General features: G+C 40.3%; 1 long non-coding RNA gene across 1 annotated transcript; it reads right to left on the bottom strand.

The window, feature by feature from the left end:
- Positions 1 to 19,285: 19,285 nt before the first annotated feature.
- Positions 19,286 to 21,001, bottom strand: LOC142166526 (uncharacterized). The gene is made up of 2 exons (XR_012696934.1): positions 20,579 to 21,001; positions 19,286 to 19,690 (listed from the first exon to the last, which is right to left on the bottom strand). It is a non-coding gene; the product is annotated as an uncharacterized LOC142166526 (long non-coding RNA).
- Positions 21,002 to 21,466: the final 465 nt, after the last annotated feature.

Consider the following 21,466-nt stretch of genomic DNA (forward strand, 5'->3'; position numbering starts at 1 on the left):
CTGAGCATTTTTCTGTTAGCCAGCATTAGGGCTCCAACCCTGAACTGAGCATTTTTCTGTTAGCCAGCATTAGGGCTCCAACCCTGAACTGAGCGTTTTTCTGTTAGCCAGCATTAGGGTTCCAACCCTGAATTGAGCATTTTCCATTTAGCCAGCATTAGGGCTCTAACCCTAAACTGAGCATTTTCCATTTAGCCAGCATTAGGGCTCCAACCCTGAACTGAGCATTTTTCTGTTAGCCAGCATTAGGGCTCCAACCCTGAACTGAGCATTTTCCATTTAGCCAGCATTAGGGCTCCAACCGAACTGAGCATTTTTACACTTGGCGACATTAGGGCTCCAGCCTCTGAGTTGCGTGTTGCAGACTAGTTTTTTCTTATCCCCGCATCAGTGCTGTAGATTATTATGGCAATTAATTCACGAAATTTTTCTAGTGAAACTGGGGCAGAAAAATTTCGTTCGTTTGTTTTGTTTTGTCTCGGCAGGTTTGGCCTCGAGGCGCATGGATCGAGACGACCTATGGGATGAGTCTCAATCCATAATGAAGAAAAGAAGAAAAAGACAAAAAGAAGATGTTCTGAGATATTGGAACAAACAAAGGGCGGATCACTCCAAAATTTAATCAAGGTCCCGACTCCGCCAATCCCGTCTCACTCAATATCGCAGAAATAAACAGGCGCCTACAATTTGCAAGCATCAAGATTCGGATCGAAGTCTACGAGCAGAATCAGCCAAGACCCTAGATCAAGTTGCAAAAGAATTATAGATAGGAATCTTGTAACTATCGGTTGACAGGCATAAATAGTTAGATTAGTTTCAATTTCCTTTGGTTGTAATAAGGCGGTCGGTAAGCAGTAGTGGCAACAGCAGCAGCAGTAACAACAAGCATTGTCATCCCATGGTAGTCCCAGCTACCAAAATTTCCCGAACTACATTGACCTGATTCCTGTTTAGCCCAGGATATGTAGGAAATCTTTGAAGCGAAGATTCGGTCAAATCTTTCAAAAAGCGCTTCACATGGAGTATTCCAATATGCAAAATCGCTCATATCCGCTCACTTTATCTTTGTACGGAAACTCTTCGTGTTTTCGCACAAAGAAGGGCAGCTGTGAGCACGTGATTTTTGTTTACACGACAATTACTCCAAAAAAAACAAAATAATAACAAATGGCTTCGCCGTACAATTTTTGGAATTTACGTGGCATTTTTTGTTAGCTATTTGTGGTTTTGTCCGTGTCTATTTAGTCTTATCCAACAAAAATATAAAAAATATATGTCGTGTGTAAGTTTAGGATATCATTCTACTATTAGGAATTAATCGAACCATAATCCGGCTATTAAAAGGAAAATCACAAAAATGCATCTTTTATTTTATTTCGTCAATAAGTGATGTTATTTTAATTAAATGTTAATATGTGTGATAATTGTTGTTTAATGTTTGTATAGTGTTATTTGACAATTTAATTGAGAGATTAAAGAAGAAAAGGATTTTCGGATTGGGCCAGTTTGAATTAAATAGGAACAGGCCCAAACCAAAATAACCAGTCCAAATTCCCTTTTATCCAGTCCAGTTAGGCGGGCCACATGACTGTCCAAACGACGTCGTTGTGTCACCCTCAATTTGGACCGTTGATCTCACTAGATTGACGGTCCAGATCACTCACCCATAACCCCATTACCCGACCCGTTACCCGGACCAACCCCGACCCCAATACTAAACCAAACGACACTATTCGATTAACCCTTGGATCCAGGACGTTGATCTCGATTGATCTAACGGCCGAGATCAAACCATCCACCTCATATATAAACCCTCATCTCATACCCCGCCCCCCTATCCAAGCACCCCTCCCTCGTCTTCATCTCCCTCACCAGACCCAAACCCCCACAGAACCCTAGCGCCGCCCCCCTTTCCCCTCACCATAAACCCGGCGGCAAGAATGACGGTGACCACCACCTTAACACCCTAGGACCACCTCAACCCCCTGAACACAGATCCACTAACCGTGGGTCTCGAATCCTCCCCCACCATCTCGAATCTTCATTTGAAGATTCGAGCTGGACCTCGACCTACACCAAACCACCAAGATTCACACTAGACACTCCCCTGACCTCCCTCGTGACCAAACCAAGCTTGGTTTGGTCCGAATCTACCCACAAATCCCAAAACCCCAAATTTGAAGATTCAAACCCTAGATCACAATAATCTGTGAAGTCTGTTTAGATTTAACGGAAGTTTGGGGTCTAGTAGACCCTAATCTAAGTGTTCTCGGTCGAGAACACCTCGGTTAGGATTTGTTCGACTTCAAATGGGCAAATTAAGCTCGGGCCTGGGGTCATCTGTATTTAAGCTTTTCTAGTTTGTTCACTGTTCCCTTTTGTTATCTATTTAGTCTAGATTAGTTTATCGGCATGTTTATTTAGTTTGTTTATTTATTTTGGGATTTCTGTTGTCAGTTGTTCTCCATCTCCATAAGATCTGTTATTTGGTCGATTGTTTATTCTGTTATGTTGAATCCGTATAGTAGTATACATATATCAATATGATTAACATCGTCGAATCAATAATGCATGGTTTTTCCCTGTATCATGCAAAATTATCAAGAACAGTTCATGCCCTATTTGTATTATTTGTTTAATCGACTGATTGTTCTACGTTATAATTAATATAGTCGATTAGATAAACGTCGTCGATTAGTTTCATAGGACTGAATGTTCAAATGTCCTGATTCCTGATAACTTCATATGATTTGATCGAACCATGGTCGATTAGCTGGTTGTTTGAAAACTATCTGTTAATGGTTTGTTAGCTATAATACAATAGTTGGAATTCAGTTAGGATAGTTTGTTGAATTTGAACTCCCATAAGTTCAGAATTTCATTTTTTGTTGAAGTGGGGATAAAACAGTAATAGTCAGGGGTTTTTAAAAGGTTTGGTTTGGGGTTATAAAATTCTGAAATGCTTAAAGGCAAGTTGAGCTGACAATAAGGTACTAAAACATTGATCCAACTAATGTAATTAATTGACCAATAAGTGGAATTAATGACATATTGAGTGCCTTTAATGGCTGAAAATCAGAAAAGCATGGCAATTTGTAGTTCTTTAATGAATTAGGGTCAATTGGACAGCATGTGCTGTCAGGATACATTCCTGCTGCCCATGTTTTGGTTTAGTTTAATAAAATAATAAGAGATAAGTCCTTATAATAATGAGAAAGGGCCTGTCAGGGGAATCTCATGGGAGGGGTTTTATTTTTAAATGGTTGAGTGGAAAAACAACAAGAGATGGGAGGGAGTTTGAATGGTTTAACAGGCTGTAGATGGTCTGGGGGAAGGCTATAAAAGAGAGGAGTTTCCATTAGTTAAGAAGGGACTGAAGCTAAAAAAACTGGGGAGAAAAAAAAACAGTTATGAATTAGAAAGGGTCAATCAGACAGTAGAGAGTTCAGGGCATTAGTTCTGAAAATCAGAAAGTGGATAGTAGATAGTTTCAAAAAGAGAGAGTTCCAAAAGAAGGGTTCTGAAAATCAGAAACTGTTTTCCCATTGATATCTTGATTTCACCTATTTCGGCATGTTGATTAACACTGGTATTTCCAAGTACCAACTGAGTCTACTGGGTGCTTGTTTCATTGGTTTGTTTCTGGGTTTTGTCCATCTGGGGTCTTGATTCTACTCTACTGTTTGCTGCTGTCATTTTGCTACTGCTTTCCATCGGTTATAGTTGCATTTCGCACTGGAATTTATTCTGCTGTTCATTTGTTGCTACTGCTGCTGTTCGTTGCTGTTATTTGTGGTCATTGCTGCCGTTTGTGTTGCTGTAGATTTTCTGCTTCCATCTTCTTCTTCATTTGTAAGCATTTCCAGGTACATACTTCTGAAACCATGTGTTGATGTTAAGCTTGAAGATTGGAGTTGAAATGAAATAAATGAATGCTCGTCTGCTTCACAGTATCTATGCTCAAGATATAGCAATAGGATGAATGATAAAATAGTTTGTGATTGTTTAAGCTCATCCCAATTGTATTTATATTGTGTGAATTAGAACGTACTCGAACTCGATTTTGGGGACTGTTAAATAGCACGGTGCTAGATCGACTAGACATATTTCCATATGTTTTAGCAATCTAGTATGGTTGGTGATGATGATATAACACAGAATATTAGCGGGCATTTGTATGTATCCTATTGGACCTTCGAGTCGTTTTGTCATGGCCCGATCCAGTTTGATTTTAACACATATTTCAAGCAAACTTTCATATTATGTTAGTCAATGCCAACCGATTAATCATTAATGTCAACTCTCTTGATTGAATTCCATGTTTCAATAAAGGTTAAATAGTGTAGATTAATAATTAATGTTAGCATCAGCTCACCATTTAAATGAAGTGGCTACTAATTTTATAGAATCGGTAGGTTTTACCTATTCGGAGAGTACGAATCAATGTGGCAGGGTTAAAAGCTTTAATCTAATAGGCGTGAATCTAGCAAGATGGTTTAAAATTCAGATCTAATAAACTTTCGAATAAGCACTAAGAATCAAGGTTAATGTTATTTTGAATAGTCAAAAAATAATTATTGGTCTGTTCACATAATTATGCGGAGTTAACCTAGTTATATGATAATTAATCTTCTTGGACTATATCATTTTGTCGATTTTTTGTATTTATTTATAATTTCAAATTTTAAGTAATTTTCCTTTCTGTCTTAACCTAGTACGTAATATGTTATGTTTGTATCATGTAGCTAAGTAAGATTTTCCTCTTTCTCTTCTTATTTTTAATAGAAATGTAGTCACTTTAGAATATCCTTAAAATAAATGAGACGAGCCTCGCCAAATAAAACGCAAATCGCGGGGCCCTCAATAATCGATCATAATAAATACATAGAATTTGGGAATGACTGTTTAGTGAATTTCACTGCCTTCCCCAAAGATAATAACGCGTCGGACTCTTTAGGCGCGATTTAATCAAATTATATTCTTAAGTTCGGGTGCACATTTATGTGGCCCAAATTCAAATCTCAATAGAGTTGAAGTGTGTTAACAACTACGGGTGCATTGATTGTGACGTGGTTCGAAATGCATTTTCACGACGTTGCAATTCTATAAAAATAAATGATAATAATAAAAGCGGTTTAAACTTAATAAAAGCACATAAGTCATAACATGTATTTTAAATCAGATATTTAGCCATTATAACAATTTAAGCGACCGTGCTAGAACCACGGGATTCGAGGGTGCCTAACACCTTCCCTCGGGTCAACAGAATTCCTTACTTAGAATTTTTGGTTCGCAGACTTCATTTGGAAAGTCGAATATTTTCCTCGATTTGGGATTCAAGATAAACCGGTGACTTGGGACACCAAAAGCCAAACCTTTCCCAAGTGGCGACTCTGAATTAAATAAATAATCCCATTTCGAATATTGTCACTTAAATTGGAAAAACTCCCTCGCACATCTTAACCCTTCGGGGCCGGACGCGTAAAAAGGAGGTGTGATGGTGGCCTTGATTGTTTTTGATCACTTTATCTTGGCCCAACTCTTTTGGTGAGAACCTCTGCTGCTGGCTAGCTTTTCTGAAGATTGATCTCTCTCCTAAAACCGGGGAACTCGACTTTCCAAAGCTTCACATGACGGTTCACCCATGTGGGGCTTTGGCCCTTTCATCTTATTCTGCATCTATGGGCATTTGACTTCGGATTTCTTTTATTTTCAATAATTTTAACTTCAGAGCATCGACCATCATGGCCAGTCGGGATCGACTTGATGCACCCGCTGAGGCTGGGTACTTTTCTTTGGGCTTGGCTTTTATTAAGTAGAACCCTATACAACCAATCTTGCCACATTTTCTTTGTATTAGTTTCGGAACAGAGTTAGACTGAAAGAGATTCATAGAAAAGTAAACAAAGGACAATAAAGTGAATTTAAGGAGAAGTGTCCCTTTCGGGGAGGAAAGAAGGACTTATTTGGAGTGCATGTAGACTTCAATCGACATGACATGCTTCTTGGACTGGATACCTGATCTGCACAACTATCCAACTTCTGATAAACCCATTGTGACCCGTGTTTTAAAACTGAGAAAACTTGCCAAGACTCTGTCAGTACCAATGGTGGTGAGGGATTTCTTCTTTTCGATCATCGACGCCCTTTGCGGGTTTTCGCCGATCGACCTCTATCATTTATCTTCTCACCATCGCCTTATAGTGCACTTTACGAGTTTTCACTAACAAGGCTCTCTCATTTTCAATTTCTCTGCTCACCGTCGACTTATGGTGCCCGCGGGTTTTCACCAGTATGACTCTCTCATTTTATTTCTCTCATCTTGATTGCATCGAATCCAAACAACTGCGTTCTCCGATTTTGAACACCTTTCACCGATTGATTGGAAGGACTTGAACAAGGTTTAGGTAAAAATAATTTGGATTGAATTACAACTTTGGAACCATTCGGGCGGGATCATCTCCGAACCATTATAACATCTGTCTCAGTTTCACTTTTGGGGGGAAATTGGATTTTTGTTTGGTATGATTGAACCCCAGAGAGAGGATGCCTACGTATCCTTTTGGAATCTAGTCGAATGTAGTTCAGGGAAACATTTTGTTTTGTTGTTGTTTTGTTGTCTTTCTTTTTCTTTTCTTTTGTTTTGATGATTTTTTTTACAAACATCTTCAAGTTCCAAAGAGGGTAATGAATGGAAGGTAACCGGCTCAAAGGGTTAGCAAATGATTGGAGTATTTGGGGTAGAGAGAACGAAAGCCTTCGTCATCCCAATCGGGTAATGTTGTTGTTATAGACATAGTACCTTTTGATTGCGCCTGCATTTACAGCTGTTTCGGGGTCATTCCCTTCAATGTCTCCCAGGTATAACGCCCCTTTTAGCAATAATTTTCTGATAATGTATGGTCCTTTCCAGTTATGAGCAAACTTTCCTTTTGCTTCCTAATGATAGGGGAGAATGCGCCTTAAAATGAGTTGACCAACTTCAAAGTTTCTAGGCCGAACTTTCTTGTTGTAGGTACGGGCCATTCTTTATTGATACAACTGCCCGGGGGGGGGGGGAGACTGCAGTCATTCACTTTATATCGATCAGGGTTAACTGTTCCAGATGGGTTTTGACCCACTCGCTGTCTTCAATTTCAGCTTCAACAATGATCTGAAGAGAAGGGATTTCAACTTCTGCGGGTATTACGGCTTCAGTGCCATAAACCAAATGATACAGGGTTGCTCCGACTGACGTGCGCACAGTAATGCGATATTTCAACAATGCAAACGGCAACTTTTCATACCATTGCCTGGACCTTTGGATCATCTTTCTCAGAATCTTTTTGATGTTCTTGTTTGCTGCTTCGACGACACCATTGGCTTTGGGCCAATAAGGAGTAGAATTTTGATGCGTGATCTTAAACTACTCACATATCTCCCTCATCAAGTGACTATTTAGGTTTGTAGCATTATCTGTAATGATAGTTGCAGGAATACCGAAACAGCAGATGAGATTGGAATGCATTAAGTCTACCACAGCTTTCTTGGTGACAGATTTGAGAGTAATTGCTTCAACCCACTTTGTGAAGTAGTCGATAGCGACTAATATAAATCTATGCCCATTTGAAGCTTTTGGCTCAATCGGCCCAATGACGTCCATTCCCCAGGCAACAAATGGCCAATGTGCTGACATGGGATGCAGTTCTGTAGGTGGTGCATGGATTAAATCACCGTGCACCTGACACTAATGACATTTCCGAACAAAACTGAAGCAATCCTTTTCCATAGTCATCCAATAATAGCCTGCTCGAAGGATCTTCTTTGCCAAAACATACCCATTCATGTGGGGCCCAAAAACTCCTGTATGCACTTTGCACATGATTCTTCCTGCTTCTTTCAGCGTCAACGCATCTTAACAAATTGAGATCTGGAGTCATTTTGTACAAGACCTCGCCACTCAAGAAGAAACCGTTTGTGAGCTGTCTAATGGTCCACTTTTTGTCTTCACTGGCTTGCTCGGGATATTCTTTAGTTTTCAGAAATCTCTTGATATCATGATACCATGGATGAATATTTGGTTCTGCCTCAACCGTATTGCAGTAACCGTGCCTTTCTCGGATTTGGATTTCCAACGGGTCAATGTGGACATTGCCTGGGTATGGCAACATTGAGGCCAAAGTAGTGAGTGCATCAGTCAATTCATTGTGAAAACGAGGAATGTACCTGAACTCAATTGACTTGAACCGCCGACTAAGATCTTCCACATGTTGCCTGTAGGGAATAAGCTTGACATCTCGAGTCTCCCATTCTCCCTAAGCTTGTCGTATAATCAGATTCGAATCTCCCATGATTAACAATTCTTCGACATCTTGGGCGATTTCCATGTTCATACCCATAATGCAGGCTTCATACTCGGTAGTGTTGTTTGTGCAGAAAAACCAAAGCCTGGCTTTGGCTGGATAATGCTGACCAGTGGGTGAGATCAAGATTGCCCCAATTCAAAGACCTTTTGCGTTTACAACCCAATCGAAGAACATTTTCCAAGCATTGGTGTCTTCTGATGTTATCTCAATTGAATTTACCTCTTCATCCGGAAAGTAAGTACTCAGGGGTTGGTAATCATCATCAACAGGGTTTTCAGCTAGGTGATTAGCTAGAGCCTAGGCCTTTATTGTCGTGCGGGTGACATAGACTATGTCAAATTCAGTAAGCAGGATCTGCCATTTTGCTAACCTCCCTGTGGGCATCGGCTTCTAGAATATGTACTTAAGAGGGTCCAACCTGGTAATGAGGTAGGTGGTGTAGGCCAACAAGTAATGTCTAAGCTTCTGAGCGACCCAAGTTAAAGCACAACAAGTTCTTTCCAACTAAGTGTATTTGGCTTCATAACTGGTAAACTTCTTGCTCAGATAGTAGATTGCCTGCTCTCTCTTTCCAGTCACATCATGTTGCCCGAGGACACAGCCGAAAGAGTTTTCCAAGACTGTCAGATACAAGAACAGAGGCCTTCCCGGTTCAGGTGGGACCAAGACTGGCGAGTTTGACAAATATTCTTTGATTTTGTCAAAGGCTTCTTGACACTCATCCGTCCATTTAATTACCGCATCTTTCTTCAACAGCTTGAAGATGGGATCACATGTGGAAGTCAACTGAGCAATGAATCGGCTGATGTAATTCAACCTTCCCAGCAGGCTCATAACCTCATTCTTGGTTCTTGGAGGAGGCAAATCTCGAATAGACTTTATCTTTGTTGGGTCAAACTCGATGCCCCTCCGGCTGACTATAAATCCCAAGATCTTTCCAGACAGAACCCCAAATGCACACTTGGCTGAATTTAGCTTCAAATCATATTTACGCAGCCACTCAAAGAATTTTCTCAAGTCCCAAACATGGTCGTCCTGGATTTGATGATCACATCGTCCACATACACCTCTATCTCTTGATGCATCATGTCATGAAAAATGGCAGTCATGGCCCTCATATAAGTTGCCCCGGTGTTCTTCAGACCAAAAGGCATAACTCTGTATCAATAGGTGCCCCAGGGTGTGGTGAAAGTTGTCTTTTCCACATCCTCTTCATCCATCAACACCTGGTGATATCCTGTATAACAATCCACGAAGGACTGTATCTCATGTTTGGCGCAGTTATCAACATGGATGTGGATGTTTGGCAAAGGGAAATTATCCTTGGGACTTGTTTTGTTCAAATCTTTATAGTCCACACACACTCGAGTTTTCCCATCTTTCATTGGCACTGGAACTACATTGGCTAACCATGTGGTGTATCGAACCACTCAGATCACCCCCGCTTTCAACTATTTTGTGGCTTCTTCTTTAATCTTGTCACTGATATCAGTTTTGAACTTTCTTTGCTTTTGTTGGATAGGGGGATAATCGGGGTAGATTGGTAGCTTGTGAATCACCAAATCGATACTTGTCCTGGCATGTCATCGTATGACCAAGCAAACACATCTTTGAATTCAAACAAAAGTTGGATCAATGCGTCCCGGGTTTTTTCATCTGTGTGAATGCTTATCTTGGTTTCTTTGGCTTCTTCAGAACTACCCAAATTAACCGGCTCAGTATCATTTAAGTTCAGCTTAGGTTTATTCTCAAATTTCAAATTCTTGATTTATTTCCCTAAAAGCCTCTTCTTCATCATATTTTGGTTCTTGGTTCATTACTTCACAATTAGACAGTGTGTTTGGATCTGGACATGAAGTCTGCAAGCATGTCATGTTATTTAAAACCGCATTATTAGAACTGAAAGAAGAAATAAGAAAAAGTAACAAAATCAGAAATAATAGAGAGATGAACGATGAAATATTGATTTCATTTCATTAAATTATCAAGATAACAGGGTTTATATTGGAAATTAAGGACAATAAACTAAAAGAAAACATCCGAGTTACACCCTAAAATAACTCGTGATACAGAAAAGGTGGCAGGACTGGACTACCTGGATTCCCGTCTGACTGGGAAAGGAGTAGCCTTCCAATTCTGCAACTTGGCATTGGGCCCCATATATAGCACCTCAGCTATACTCGTGCCTTCTCCCGGTTGAACCATGTGGGTTTCATAGAGCATCTGTCTCATAGCCCCACAGATTTCTTCAATTTCCTCGGCCGTGAAGGCCTCATATTCCTCTTCCTCATTGTACTTAGAAATGACAAATGTTCTATAAAGATGCGGAACCGGCTGAGGCAAGACCTAACCATTGTTCTTTCGTTTATCTGCCCATGTTTCATCAGCTGGCGTGGGTTGGAAACCCACCCCAAAGAACTTCTCGCTAGCAGCCAGAGTAATAGGTTCTGTGATTCCTTGCAATGACAGCCCGAGCCCCTTCCCGGGTTTATAACCATGCTTGATCATTTCCTTGGCAACCACAATTAACGCATTTGAGAGAAAGTGTTGAGGACAAGGGTTTCTTTCTTCACATTGGTCTGCGACCACAACCTCGAAAGCTTGATAGACTATATGTTCACTTCCTTCCCTAACTTCAAGACATGGGACTGACGGGTCCCGGTAAATTGACTGCGCATCTTCTCCATGAACTACAATCTCCTGATCTTCATATTCAAATTTTACCATCTGGTGGAGAGTAGAAGGTACAGCCCCTGCTGCGTGAATCCAAGGTCTTCCCAAGAGGAAATTATAGAAAGTATCCATGTCTAGGACCTGAAAGGTCACCTCGAAATCCACCAGACCAATAGTCAGAATCAAATCAATCTCACATATGTTGTCTCTTTTGATACCATCAAAGGCATGCACATAGACATTGTTGGGCCTGATTCTCTTAGTACTGATCTCCATTCTTTGCAGAGTCGAGAGAGGGAAAATATCTACTCCGGAACCACTGTCCAGCATGACCCTTTTCACATAATATCCCTCGCATTTAACTGTCAGATGAAGGGTTTTGTTGTGGGCGGCCCCTTCCGGGGGCAGATCAAACTTGCTGAAAGAAATTTGATTGACTGCAAAAAATCGTTCTGACATCCTTTCCAGTTGTTCCACAGTGGTTTTAATGGGAACATACGCTTCATTGAGGGTTTTGATCAACACTTTCTGATGTTTAGTTGAATTCATTAGTAGAGACAACAAAGAGACCTGAGCAGGAGACTTCCGGAGTTGATCAATTATCTCGTAGCTCGCCATTTTCATTTTACTGAAGAACTCTTCTGCTTCTTCAGCACTAACTGGCTTCTTGAGTGGGAAACGCTTCTTCGTGGCTTTATTTACTTCCTCCAGATTGAGGTATTTCTCCGCCGGGTTGGTTTCATTTGCTTCTCCCAGGACTTCTTTTCCTTTGTAGGTTACTACCGCCCTGCTATAATTCTATGGGACAGTAGTAGGATCCGTCATGGGCCTCTGCGGTGCGCGGCCAATAACCACGGGCTCATTCAGCCTTGGTGAAATTACTGGCCCCCGCACCACATAGGTCCCTTTAGGCACATACATTTCAGATCCCTTGTTTAGCTCAAACCTTCTTGGAGGGCTCAATGACATTTGTTCTTTCTTGTGCCCCCAGGGAACATAAAGAACCGCATCTTTTGAGGGCGCTACCCCAGTTTTGGTTTCCACTTTCTTTTCTGTGTTTTGAGGGATGGGTTTACTCTTCTTCTCCCCCTTGTCTTGTTTTACTACAGCCTTTGTCTTCCTTTCAACATCAGTGATTGCAATTATGGCTTTCAAAGCTGGATCGAACTCCTTATCTTTGAAAATCATTCCGATAACCGGTCCGTTATTGTGAGTCGGTAATGGATTGTTGGTCACATTAGGAACGTCTTCGTCCTTTAGCACTATCCGCTTTTGTTCTATGAGATTTTAAATGGCCCTTTTCAGGGTCCAACAGTCATCTGTTTCATGCCCTTCCGCTCTCGAATGGTATGCACATCAAGTATCGGCTCTGTAGGAGGGCGATTCTAGGTTCTGCCTGGTTTGGGGTACGTGCTGCAACAGACCCATCTGGACAAGTTTGGGGAAAAGGCTGGAATATGACTCACCAATGGGCGTGAAGTTTGCCATTCTGGGTGGTTCCCGGGCATGGGCATTGTAGGGAAAGCTGTTCTGTGGAGGTCGGGGGTTATACTGAGCTTGGCGAGGAGGTTGATTTCTGGGAAATGGAGCTCGGTTTTGATTGAGTTGTTGTTGTGGCCTAACGTAGGGCTGGGCATTCATTACTGCGTATGGCCGAGGAACCATAGCATAGGCCACATCCTGATGGGGATAGCAATGTTGTGGGGTTCTTGCAGGGAAGTAAGGTCTGGGTAGACTGGGTTTTCTTACACTTGAAATTGCCATTGCCACTTCTTCCTTCTTCTTTCGGTTCGCTACACCTCCAGACCCGCCTTGAATTGCTTGGGAGGTAGCCCTTATAGCAGATTGACTCAATATTCGCCCTGTTTTTAAACCATTCTCGACCATTTCACCAATTTTGATGGTCTCGGCAAACGGTTTCCCCATCGCAAACATCATATTCTGATAATAATCAGTATTTTGGGCTTGAAGAAAAACACTAACCATCTCTGTTTCATCCATTGGAGGCTTGACTCTGGCCGCTTGTTCGCGCCATTTGACAGCATACTCTCGGAAGCTTTCTGAGGACTTCTTCTTAAGATTTGACAACAAATTCTTGTCAGGGTCTATGTCGATGTTATACTGAAACGACCTGACAAATTCCAAGCCAGGTCATCCCAGATATGCCAATGAGATATATCCCGATCCATGTACCATTCAGAAGCAATGCCGACCAGGATCTCCCCAAAATAAGCCATGAGAAGCTCCTTTTTTCCACCTGCTCCTCGCAATTGGTTGTAGTACCTCTTGAGGTGGGCTATGGGATCCCTATACCCGTTATACTTTTCAAACTTTGGGGTTTTGAAACCCAAGGGTAAGTGCACGTGTGGGAACATACATAGATCATTGTAGAACACGCTCTTTTGCCCGCTCAAACCTTGTATATTTTTTAGACTCTTCTCCACGCTCCTCATCTTTTTGGTAATCTTCTCTTGTTTAGGGTTTTTTATGGTTTTCTCCTACCCCGCGGTAAACTCATACCGGGGCGGCTGAAGGTAAGATTGGTAGTAAACTGGGTTGGTTCTATTGGGAAAGATGGTGCTTGAAAGGTAAAGGATGATGGATCAAAGCTAGGCCTGAGCAGAGTGGGTTGTGCCGTAGCCGAACAGGGTGGCGTAGTGAATATGTTTGAGGCCACACCTAAAGTTAACACCTGGGGGCGAGCCTCAGAAGGTGTTCCAGCAAAGTGGGCTGAGATGGTAGGATATCCCAATGGGGTATTTGGATAACTTATGGGAATGTTGGAAGTCCCACTTGCCCTGGGAAATAACTCAGGGAATCCAGGTATCGCATTCAGTGGTTCCCTATTGTTGGCCTAGGAATCCCACATTTCCATCATGCAGAGATGCAGAATTCTGTTTTCCTCAGCAGTTGCTGACTCGGAAGTTGGGATGGCCAAGATCGGACTATCCTCTGGAATGGGAACTATTGGCAGATGACTTTCCGAAGACATTTCAACACTTCCTTTTGACCTTGTGAAGTATGGATGTGAAGCCAGATTACCACAAAACCAACCACCTTAATATAGAACCTGTACTTAACAGTAGACAACAAACTGGTCAGTTTGATGCAATTAACACATAGGTAGTCGCACATTGGGGTATGATGCACCTATACAGTTAAGTGTGTTTCTACATGTTTCGCAACGGTTGCGTGTTTCATCCCGGCTCTTGCTTATTTCCCCAATTTTCTTTTCTTTCCACTTTGGCTCTTTGTGCTTTTCCTCTTATTCCTGTTTTCCTCTCTTTTTTCTTTCCTCTCTTTTCTTGTTTTTTTTTTCGTTTTTCTTTTGTTTTTTCTTTGGCTCTTTTTTTTTCTTTTTGGTTTTTCTTTCGGTTCTTTCCTTCCACATTCCTCTTTTATTTGAGTTATTTACAAAAATCATGACCGGATCCGATGAGGATTGCCTATGTATCACGACGCTGCGTGAATCAGATCATTACGTAGTTCAAGAAATAAGTACGAAAAATAAGGAAACAATTTTTTTTTGGAAATTTTCAATTTTCATTAATAAAACTCCTAAACTTTTATATTATAAAAGACTCCAATATACTCATTTCTTGGAATTTTAAAAACTACAAACAGACTCAAAACAATATTTTAAACTAAAAATTGAGATACTGACTCGATAAATGAAAATCAAGAGTACATAAGTGCTTTTACTCCTGGGGCCCGTGGGATATCATTCGGTCTTGCCACGGGCCTATGTGCAAGATCCCCTTGAAGACGCTCCAGATCACTCATTATTTGGCGAGCAAATGTTATTACTGCACCAAAGAAAGTGGTTCGAGTCATGTCTTCACATTCGTGGCATTTCATGACTATGTAATCAGCAATTGCTCTAACCCTCTCCCAGATAATACCCTTTTCTTGGAGCAAACGCCCGATTTGCTGAGTCCTAGCTTCTAGCACTTGAGTGTCATGATGATTTTGACTCTACAGCTGTTGCATATCTTCCTCCAGTTGGGACATCAATGCATAGTAATGTTTCCTTTCGGCTTTAAAGTTCTTAGCTTGTTTGGATATCTCATTTTCGAGGGTAGTGAGCTTTCTCTTCAAATCTGTGACTGTTCCCTCATATTTTCTTTTCAACTGCCGCACAAACTCCGCTCGTCCTTCTGCATTCTTTATTAATTGTGCTCGGGCTCTTGCTATACTATCTTCAGATTTTTCCAAGTCATCTTGGAACTCGATTACTTTCTTTCTAAGACCACTTATAAGCCTTTCAGCTGCTCGACTTCTCTCATAGTTTACATCAGTTGTTTTCATCTTTTGGATCTGAGCTCTAAGGGCTTTATTTTCTTGAACCAGCTTCTTCTTTTCCCCTTCATCGGCAGAATCTTGGACACTATTGTCAAATTTGAGGTCCCTGATTTGTCCCTCCAATTTACTTATCTTGGCCCTATAGCTTGCCTCTTTCGCCAGCCAGCCCCATTGCTCCTGCGAATCGTCAGTGAATTGCTGGACGTGGGGTCTTTTGGCATGCCTTTCACGCTCTCGAGGGATTTGAAACCTCTTACCAAACCACTTCATGTAATTAGGGTCTAACTCGCCTTTAGATAGATCCTGCAGTAGAGTCTTTGGTTCTAGTAATCTGTACTCATTCCAAATCTGACGAATATTTCCTTCTGGGAATACAGCTTTTGGACCCAACTCTATGACTTGTCGCTCAAATCTTCGTCATGGGGAATAGTTTAAAACCTGCCCAATTGGCGCAACACCCTGTGAGGAGCATATAGCTGAACGCTCCGGAGACCCATTAGGAGAAGATAGCACACCTCGGCTGACATGTATATGACTTCAGTGACAGGGAGCCATCCGAAAGTCCACTCAATTTTGTCCGAAGTTAAAGAACTCAAGTGCGCAAACCAAGTCTCTGTACCTTCTGGAAATTCAACACCTGCCACTCGGTTTACGTGCTCTTCGATGCAATTCAGCCCAGTCATGCCGTAGTTCATATACCCCACACGGTGACAAAGATGTTCTTGTATCCAAAGTTGTTTTAGCAGGTTGCAACCCTAGAAGAATCTTCCCCATTATCGGCATATGGTTAAGGATCAGTAAATCTCAGCTAAGATCATTGGAACAAGAGTGCCATTAGCTCTCTTAATCATGACGTCGACCATTCCCACAAGACCCAATTCTATATTGCCATCTTTTCTTGGGCAGATTATGACACCCAAAAATGCTACTATAAAGGCCAAACCCCGCCGTGCCTCCCATTTATCTTTATTTTCTGCATGGGTCAGACCAATATCCGGTGCTTCAAAACCATGGGGATTGCCATAGCGCTAGTACAAGAAGTGGAAAGTGTAAAACCCTTCGGATAAATTCCCATCCTGAACCTCCCGACTAATACTCAACATATCTAGAAACTTGTGAGGAGACACTGTTCTTGGCGAAATCGGGTACCAACTTCTGAGGTTCCCATTAAGACCGGCATAGCCCGCAATTTCCTCTAGCGTGTGGGTGAGCTCAAAATCAGAAAAGTGAAACACATTGTGAGTTGGATCCCAGAAAGGTATCAAGGCCTCAATCACATCCAACCTCGGCTTGATTTTCAGAAGTCCCACGAGACCACCCAAAACTTTTATCACAGTCCCTCTGCTGACTTTTCCTAAGTCGTTCCACCACATATGGAGCTGTAAAGGGATTTCCTCAAGAACTTCAAAGGGTTCATTTTCATTTGTGCTCACCCTGCACATTTATTAGGGTGATTTAGTTAAAGGATCATGATTTCTTTGGACTCAAGAAAAAGTCATCATTACTTTTTTTTCAAAAATTTTCATTTCGAAAATAATACCCGGCTTTGTAAATACGGCCCTTCAGCACTTCGGGAAATAAGATTTTAGGGCTATGTTTGCTAATCGGCCAAAAATTTGAAAAGGAGACCATAAGTGGTTGTTTTTGCAAAAACAACATTCCGGCGCCCTTTTGGGGACATTTGGCTATTTTAGGCAAGAATGGCATCACCTTACTTATTTATGACAAACCAATAAATTTTTTTGTTCTTTTTGGGTTGTTTTTTCAAAAATAAAGTTGGACCCGATGGGGGTTGCCTACTTATCCCATATCCGATGAGAATCAAACTAGCGTAGTTCGGGTAGATTTGACATAATAAAAACAATACTAATTATTTTTTTTAAAACAAAATTTTCTCTTTTTTTTTTCAAAATTTCACTAGAGTTTCGGTACTTTTTGGACATCGGGTTTTTCAAAATAGGTAATAATCTCTCTATCCCTCAAATTGATTTTTCTTTTTCCCAACTTTCTCCTATTATTCATAAGCTGGTCAACATGCAAATTCGAAGCAAATAAATGCACAAGTAGCAAGTAGAATGCATCAGGATGGTCTTTTCATTTCGGGTACACCTGTCCTAGACAGACCCACCCCCTTTGTTGAGTCTCCAAAGTCAAATGCATGTGATGCAAATAAGCGTTCCTACTAGGGATCCGGTATGAGGTTTTGTTATACTAGGTTTAAAACCTGGGTGTATTGTTCTAGACTTGGCTTACCCGAGCAGACGGCTCGAGCCGAGGGGGGCAGCGTACCGGGAATACAGAAGCTTCACCGGCTTTGCAACTTGTACGAGCCTCATTCTAAAATTGGGATATGACTCTAACAGAAAAGAAGTCACACGAAGTGCACACTTCCCAGATGATTTAGAAGACTCAGAGAGAAGAGGGTTTCGTAGCAATTTATATACAGTCCAAACAATATCAAAGCGGTAAAAGCGACATTTAGCATATTAAGCTCAACATGTGAAAATCAGATAAAACAAGCCAACTACAACAGTTATTCTAAGCTTGAATTCTTAAACCCTAAACCAAACTTCTGGGTTTACTGTCCCCAGCAGAGTCTCCAGAGCTATCACACCTCTTTTTTACACACCCGAGGGGTATATGGGGAGTTTTCCCACTTTAAGTGATATTATTCGAAATGGGATTATTTATTCAATTCTTAGAGTCTCCGCTTGGAATATTTTAATTGGTGTTCCAAGTCACCGATTTATTTTAAATCCCAAATCATGGAAATTCGACTTTCCTTTTAAAGTCTGCAAACCATATATTCTAAGTAAGGAATTCTGTTAACCCGGGAGAAGGTGTTAGGCACTCCCGGGTTCCGTGGTTCTAGCACGGTCGCTTAAACTATTATAATTGGCCTATTATCCGATTTATTACATGTTTTAGCCTATGGTGCATTTTTAACTTATTAACCGCTTTTAATTATTTTAGGAAGATTCAACGTTATTTAGAACATGCCTTGAACCACGCCACATGAAATGCACTCGCGGTTCCCGACACATTTTATTTAACGTTGTTGGGAATTGAAATTGGGTCACATGAAATGCACACCCGAATTTAATAAATAAAGGAAGTCAATTTAACTAACGCGCCTAAAGCAACTACAAATTTCAAATTTAAAACACGGTTTGCGAGGGCCATGGAAAATTCAATTGATGGCACACCTCGATTTTAAAGAATTAGTATTAATTATCCGAGGGCCATGGATTATCTAATTTTGCACTATGGCACACCTCACGTCTAATTTTAAAGGATGTTTGAACTAATATTTTTTGAAGGCCATAAATTATAACTTGCTTAATATGGCACGCCTCAAATCTAATTTTAAAAGGGCTAATTAATTAAAGAAGGCTTAAAGGGATTTGAATTTATTTTAGCCTAATGTTCAAACCAATTTAAAACTAATGGGCTAACATTAAAGGCAATCAAGTACTCGGCTGAAGGGGCCTGGACTGACAGCAATTAAAAGAGATATTGTGCCCAAGCAACTGGCCCAAATACCATAGGACATGTGACTCCTATTTACGGATGGCCTCAAGTCCGGGCCCAAAATGAGCCCAAACTTGGTGAGGAGAGGAACACGGAAAGGAACAGGACCCAAGATCGAGTCCCCTACAGAACAAAGAGACATTTGGATCACAAGAGCCTTTGGCTCTAAATTGCCCCTTCAATGGCTCAAGCTTCATTAAACTTACACAGTTTTAGCAAAATAAACATGAAATGCATTATCTAATTAAGTTGCAATTATGCAGAAAGTGGAAATACACTAGAATTAATGTCATAATTTCGCACACAATGATGCTTACTATGGATACTTTAAACAGTCAAACTGTAGGTCAAAATACATCATCATATGGCTGAACTTGTTCAAATACAAAACCAAAATCTAAAGAAAGAAACAGTAAGGACCAAAGAATAATTAACTGTAGCCTTACAGTCAATACCAACTTGAATACATATGAACAGAAACTAGCAAGAAGTTTTCTTCATCCGATTTAGGATTATGGAACTTCAACATCAGCTGAACCTTTCTCTAATGCAAAACAGTAGCAAAATCCCATAGGATTAACATACAACTAACTTGAATATAAGAAACTACATCAGATCCTCGGCAGAATCAAAACAAAGGAACAGCAGTAATTCAACTTATATTATATTCACAACATGAGAAAAGCTAATATAACATGCTTAAGATTAAACTATTACAAAATACTAAAGAAATGAAGGAAATAGGGAAAATAAAACTCCATAACAGCTTGTATTCAATCATGTTTCGCATTCGAATTGCAGATTTACAATTCACATGTTGTCCATAGTTCAAAAGATACCTGGAAGTCAAAGAAAAATAAGGAGAATGAGGGATTAGCAGCAGCAACAAAATCAGTTCAGCAAACCAGCAACAAAATCAACTTCGTTCAAACCAGTATGGACCCAGATGAGCACTAATCATTGGAGTTTTTTCAGAAATTCTAACTAACTATGACGTTTAAAGGTAGAGTCAAAGCCAATTTCAACCCAAAAAAGTGCAGGGAATTTCAGTGTTCTTTCAAGGTTTTAAGACTCAACCGTTTTTCAGTTTTTGGTATTGTATTTCTCTAAAATCTGACTTGAGAATGAAGTAACAGGCCTTTTATAGAGGTTTTTCAGGGCTGCAGAAATGAACTTCAGTTTTTGCTTATTACTCCTTTTTTAATTTTTATTTTTGCTAGTTAGTCCTTGATTTTAAAATCTATTTTTTAAACTAGCCCCAACCCCACTTTCCTAGCAGCTTCCCAATCAGTTATACAAGATTCTCCTTACTTAATTTCCCTAAACTACCATTGTAACCCCTATTATTTACCCTTAGAACTGGATACGAGTCAAGTTGACCCAAATATCAATCCCAAATCAGATTTGCAAACCCGGCCTAATTCCCCTCCTTGGGCCTCTGTTGACAGAGCCCAAATCCCATTCAAAAACAAAACTCACAAAGTTAATGGGCTAAACGGAGTTGCCAAAAACCAAAATACTTTCGAAATGAAACCAAAAGCAAAAACGAGAAAGAATTAATTAAAACTAAGTATGAGAATAGAAACTAACATGCTTTTAACCTAATCATGTAAATAGAAACTGATTCAAAAACGAAAAATAATAAAGAAAAGAAAAGATGAAACGGAAGGAGATGAAGACGAGGAGAAGAACAAAAGAACGAAAAAAATAAGAACGAGGGTACCTACAGAAGACAGCAAACAAATCATGGCTTGAAAAAACTATGATTTTTTTTTTGATTTTGAGCCGAAATTGGCCTCAATCACGTGTTCTTGTTAAGAACAAACGACCAAGGCCAGTTTCGACTCTTAATCACTTGTCAAAACTAGAAAAACTCGGGTGATTTTTGTCTTCTGCTTTTCTTTTTCAGATCCAAGATGGGTTTCATTTGGTGAGGATTCGAAAGAATATGGGGGTAGATTAGGAATCAGGGGTGAGTGAGGGTTGTATGGTCGAAGTTTGGAGAGGATTCAAAGTTGTTTTGCCGGTGAAAATGGCGGAATTCTTCAGGCGACGCTAGGGTTCAATGAGAGAGATGAGAGACAGAAGAAGGGGTGTTTGGACTAGGTTGTCTGATGGGGGTTTGGACATTTTTAATAAAAATGGGGGAAGTGATTTTAGCCGTTAGATAAAATGGGACGGAAGGTTGGGATTGAATCTAAGTGGAGGAACTCCAAACGGTGTCATTTGGTTAATAAAAAAGGAGAACCGGATTGGGGATGTGGGTTTGGGTTGGATTGAACGAGTTTCAGGGGGTTTGGTCATTTGGGCTAATACAAATTGGCCCAAATCAACAATTCTTTTGATTTTCTTTTCTTTTCTCTTTCAATTTCATATTTTCCTTTTTCTTTTTTCAAATTAATTTAAAATCCTAAATTAACTTTTGAAACTAAATTAAATCTACCAAATTAAGCTAATTACTAGTCAACGTATTTATAAAAAATTAAATAACTCCTAGATTGAAGGAAAAACTATAAAATTCAAAAAATTAAAAGTTAAAAAATGCAAAGTGAGTTATTTTTTGTGATTTTTTCTATTTTTGTAAAATGACTAATTTACTAATTAATCTAAAATGC

This window comes from Nicotiana tabacum, chromosome 11, assembly GCF_000715075.1.
Source record: "Nicotiana tabacum cultivar K326 chromosome 11, ASM71507v2, whole genome shotgun sequence".
NCBI lineage: Eukaryota > Viridiplantae > Streptophyta > Magnoliopsida > Solanales > Solanaceae > Nicotiana > Nicotiana tabacum.